This window comes from Mytilus edulis, chromosome 9 (genome assembly GCF_963676685.1).
Source record: "Mytilus edulis chromosome 9, xbMytEdul2.2, whole genome shotgun sequence".
NCBI lineage: Eukaryota > Metazoa > Mollusca > Bivalvia > Mytilida > Mytilidae > Mytilus > Mytilus edulis.
The window spans coordinates 34,402,779-34,408,778 of NC_092352.1; positions in this window are offsets into that span (position 1 = coordinate 34,402,779).

Here is a 6,000-nt window from a genome sequence, read left to right on the forward strand (position 1 = left end):
AAGGGGCACCTTTGAACCTCTGTGGTGAACAGGCGGGCCCGGATCCCAGAAAAATATTTAAGTGGCAAATAGCTTGGATCAATACCTGCGAAATGAGCTAGGTCCGATTCGGAACTTTGCCGTAGGGATATGTCGAGGAGTACCGAATGTGTGGTTGATATGGAAAATACGTAAATTGGCAACTTTGAACCTCTGTGGTGGCCAGACGGGCCCGGATCCCAGAAAAATATTTAAGTGGGGAATAGCTTGGGTCAATACCTTTAAAATGAGCTAGGTCCGGTTCGGAACTTTGCCGTTGATATATGCCGAAAAGTACCGAATGTATGCATATGGTTAATACGGAAAATTACGTTAAGGGGCACCTTTGAACCTCTGTGGTGAACAGGCGGGCCCGGATCCCAGAAAAATATTTAAGTGGCAAATAGCTTGGATCAATACCTGCGAAATGAGCTAGGTCCGATTCGGAACTTTGCCGTAGGGATATGTCGAGGAGTACCGAATGTGTGGTTGATATGGAAAATACGTAAATTGGCAACTTTGAACCTCTGTGGTGGCCAGACGGGCCCGGATCCCAGAAAAATATTTAAGTGGGGAATAGCTTGGGTCAATACCTTTAAAATGAGCTAGGTCCGGTTCGGAACTTTGCCGTTGGTATATGCCGAAAACTACCGAATGTATGCATATGGTTAATACGGAAAATTACGTTAAGGGGCACCTTTGAACCTCTGTGGTGAACAGGCGGGCCCGGATCCCAGAAAAATATTTAAGTGGCAAATAGCTTGGATCAATACCTGCGAAATGAGCTAGGTCCGATTCGGAACTTTGCCGTAGGGATATGTCGAGGAGTACCGAATGTGTGGTTGATATGGAAAATACGTAAATTGGCAACTTTGAACCTCTGTGGTGGCCAGACGGGCCCGGATCCCAGAAAAATATTTAAGTGGGGAATAGCTTGGGTCAATACCTTTAAAATGAGCTAGGTCCGGTTCGGAACTTTGCCGTTGATATATGCCGAAAAGTACCGAATGTATGCATATGGTTAATACGGAAAATTACGTTAAGGGGCACCTTTGAACCTCTGTGGTGAACAGGCGGGCCCGGATCCCAGAAAAATATTTAAGTGGCAAATAGCTTGGATCAATACCTGCGAAATGAGCTAGGTCCGATTCGGAACTTTGCCGTAGGGATATGTCGAGGAGTACCGAATGTGTGGTTGATATGGAAAATACGTAAATTGGCAACTTTGAACCTCTGTGGTGGCCAGACGGGCCCGGATCCCAGAAAAATATTTAAGTGGGGAATAGCTTGGGTCAATACCTTTAAAATGAGCTAGGTCCGGTTCGGAACTTTGCCGTTGGTATATGCCGAAAACTACCGAATGTATGCATATGGTTAATACGGAAAATTACGTTAAGGGGCACCTTTGAACCTCTGTGGTGAACAGGCGGGCCCGGATCCCAGAAAAATATTTAAGTGGCAAATAGCTTGGATCAATACCTGCGAAATGAGCTAGGTCCGATTCGGAACTTTGCCGTAGGGATATGTCGAGGAGTACCGAATGTGTGGTTGATATGGAAAATACGTAAATTGGCAACTTTGAACCTCTGTGGTGGCCAGACGGGCCCGGATCCCAGAAAAATATTTAAGTGGGGAATAGCTTGGGTCAATACCTTTAAAATGAGCTAGGTCCGGTTCGGAACTTTGCCGTTGATATATGCCGAAAAGTACCGAATGTATGCATATGGTTAATACGGAAAATTACGTTAAGGGGCACCTTTGAACCTCTGTGGTGAACAGGCGGGCCCGGATCCCAGAAAAATATTTAAGTGGCAAATAGCTTGGATCAATACCTGCGAAATGAGCTAGGTCCGATTCGGAACTTTGCCGTAGGGATATGTCGAGGAGTACCGAATGTGTGGTTGATATGGAAAATACGTAAATTGGCAACTTTGAACCTCTGTGGTGGCCAGACGGGCCCGGATCCCAGAAAAATATTTAAGTGGGGAATAGCTTGGGTCAATACCTTTAAAATGAGCTAGGTCCGGTTCGGAACTTTGCCGTTGGTATATGCCGAAAACTACCGAATGTATGCATATGGTTAATACGGAAAATTACGTTAAGGGGCACCTTTGAACCTCTGTGGTGAACAGGCGGGCCCGGATCCCAGAAAAATATTTAAGTGGCAAATAGCTTGGATCAATACCTGCGAAATGAGCTAGGTCCGATTCGGAACTTTGCCGTAGGGATATGTCGAGGAGTACCGAATGTGTGGTTGATATGGAAAATACGTAAATTGGCAACTTTGAACCTCTGTGGTGGCCAGACGGGCCCGGATCCCAGAAAAATATTTAAGTGGGGAATAGCTTGGGTCAATACCTTTAAAATGAGCTAGGTCCGGTTCGGAACTTTGCCGTTGATATATGCCGAAAAGTACCGAATGTATGCATATGGTTAATACGGAAAATTACGTTAAGGGGCACCTTTGAACCTCTGTGGTGAACAGGCGGGCCCGGATCCCAGAAAAATATTTAAGTGGCAAATAGCTTGGATCAATACCTGCGAAATGAGCTAGGTCCGATTCGGAACTTTGCCGTAGGGATATGTCGAGGAGTACCGAATGTGTGGTTGATATGGAAAATACGTAAATTGGCAACTTTGAACCTCTGTGGTGGCCAGACGGGCCCGGATCCCAGAAAAATATTTAAGTGGGGAATAGCTTGGGTCAATACCTTTAAAATGAGCTAGGTCCGGTTCGGAACTTTGCCGTTGGTATATGCCGAAAACTACCGAATGTATGCATATGGTTAATACGGAAAATTACGTTAAGGGGCACCTTTGAACCTCTGTGGTGAACAGGCGGGCCCGGATCCCAGAAAAATATTTAAGTGGCAAATAGCTTGGATCAATACCTGCGAAATGAGCTAGGTCCGATTCGGAACTTTGCCGTAGGGATATGTCGAGGAGTACCGAATGTGTGGTTGATATGGAAAATACGTAAATTGGCAACTTTGAACCTCTGTGGTGGCCAGACGGGCCCGGATCCCAGAAAAATATTTAAGTGGGGAATAGCTTGGGTCAATACCTTTAAAATGAGCTAGGTCCGGTTCGGAACTTTGCCGTTGATATATGCCGAAAAGTACCGAATGTATGCATATGGTTAATACGGAAAATTACGTTAAGGGGCACCTTTGAACCTCTGTGGTGAACAGGCGGGCCCGGATCCCAGAAAAATATTTAAGTGGCAAATAGCTTGGATCAATACCTGCGAAATGAGCTAGGTCCGATTCGGAACTTTGCCGTAGGGATATGTCGAGGAGTACCGAATGTGTGGTTGATATGGAAAATACGTAAATTGGCAACTTTGAACCTCTGTGGTGGCCAGACGGGCCCGGATCCCAGAAAAATATTTAAGTGGGGAATAGCTTGGGTCAATACCTTTAAAATGAGCTAGGTCCGGTTCGGAACTTTGCCGTTGGTATATGCCGAAAACTACCGAATGTATGCATATGGTTAATACGGAAAATTACGTTAAGGGGCACCTTTGAACCTCTGTGGTGAACAGGCGGGCCCGGATCCCAGAAAAATATTTAAGTGGCAAATAGCTTGGATCAATACCTGCGAAATGAGCTAGGTCCGATTCGGAACTTTGCCGTAGGGATATGTCGAGGAGTACCGAATGTGTGGTTGATATGGAAAATACGTAAATTGGCAACTTTGAACCTCTGTGGTGGCCAGACGGGCCCGGATCCCAGAAAAATATTTAAGTGGGGAATAGCTTGGGTCAATACCTTTAAAATGAGCTAGGTCCGGTTCGGAACTTTGCCGTTGATATATGCCGAAAAGTACCGAATGTATGCATATGGTTAATACGGAAAATTACGTTAAGGGGCACCTTTGAACCTCTGTGGTGAACAGGCGGGCCCGGATCCCAGAAAAATATTTAAGTGGCAAATAGCTTGGATCAATACCTGCGAAATGAGCTAGGTCCGATTCGGAACTTTGCCGTAGGGATATGTCGAGGAGTACCGAATGTGTGGTTGATATGGAAAATACGTAAATTGGCAACTTTGAACCTCTGTGGTGGCCAGACGGGCCCGGATCCCAGAAAAATATTTAAGTGGGGAATAGTTTGGGTCAATACCTTTAAAATGAGCTAGGTCCGGTTCGGAACTTTGCCGTTGGTATATGCCGAAAACTACCGAATGTATGCATATGGTTAATACGGAAAATTACGTTAAGGGGCACCTTTGAACCTCTGTGGTGAACAGGCGGGCCCGGATCCCAGAAAAATATTTAAGTGGCAAATAGCTTGGATCAATACCTGCGAAATGAGCTAGGTCCGATTCGGAACTTTGCCGTAGGGATATGTCGAGGAGTACCGAATGTGTGGTTGATATGGAAAATACGTAAATTGGCAACTTTGAACCTCTGTGGTGGCCAGACGGGCCCGGATCCCAGAAAAATATTTAAGTGGGGAATAGCTTGGGTCAATACCTTTAAAATGAGCTAGGTCCGGTTCGGAACTTTGCCGTTGATATATGCCGAAAAGTACCGAATGTATGCATATGGTTAATACGGAAAATTACGTTAAGGGGCACCTTTGAACCTCTGTGGTGAACAGGCGGGCCCGGATCCCAGAAAAATATTTAAGTGGCAAATAGCTTGGATCAATACCTGCGAAATGAGCTAGGTCCGATTCGGAACTTTGCCGTAGGGATATGTCGAGGAGTACCGAATGTGTGGTTGATATGGAAAATACGTAAATTGGCAACTTTGAACCTCTGTGGTGGCCAGACGGGCCCGGATCCCAGAAAAATATTTAAGTGGGGAATAGCTTGGGTCAATACCTTTAAAATGAGCTAGGTCCGGTTCGGAACTTTGCCGTTGGTATATGCCGAAAACTACCGAATGTATGCATATGGTTAATACGGAAAATTACGTTAAGGGGCACCTTTGAACCTCTGTGGTGAACAGGCGGGCCCGGATCCCAGAAAAATATTTAAGTGGCAAATAGCTTGGATCAATACCTGCGAAATGAGCTAGGTCCGATTCGGAACTTTGCCGTAGGGATATGTCGAGGAGTACCGAATGTGTGGTTGATATGGAAAATACGTAAATTGGCAACTTTGAACCTCTGTGGTGGCCAGACGGGCCCGGATCCCAGAAAAATATTTAAGTGGGGAATAGCTTGGGTCAATACCTTTAAAATGAGCTAGGTCCGGTTCGGAACTTTGCCGTTGATATATGCCGAAAAGTACCGAATGTATGCATATGGTTAATACGGAAAATTACGTTAAGGGGCACCTTTGAACCTCTGTGGTGAACAGGCGGGCCCGGATCCCAGAAAAATATTTAAGTGGCAAATAGCTTGGATCAATACCTGCGAAATGAGCTAGGTCCGATTCGGAACTTTGCCGTAGGGATATGTCGAGGAGTACCGAATGTGTGGTTGATATGGAAAATACGTAAATTGGCAACTTTGAACCTCTGTGGTGGCCAGACGGGCCCGGATCCCAGAAAAATATTTAAGTGGGGAATAGCTTGGGTCAATACCTTTAAAATGAGCTAGGTCCGGTTCGGAACTTTGCCGTTGATATATGCCGAAAAGTACCGAATGTATGCATATGGTTAATACGGAAAATTACGTTAAGGGGCACCTTTGAACCTCTGTGGTGAACAGGCGGGCCCGGATCCCAGAAAAATATTTAAGTGGCAAATAGCTTGGATCAATACCTGCGAAATGAGCTAGGTCCGATTCGGAACTTTGCCGTAGGGATATGTCGAGGAGTACCGAATGTGTGGTTGATATGGAAAATACGTAAATTGGCAACTTTGAACCTCTGTGGTGGCCAGACGGGCCCGGATCCCAGAAAAATATTTAAGTGGGGAATAGCTTGGGTCAATACCTTTAAAATGAGCTAGGTCCGGTTCGGAACTTTGCCGTTGATATATGCCGAAAAGTACCGAATGTATGCATATGGTTAATACGGAAAATTACGT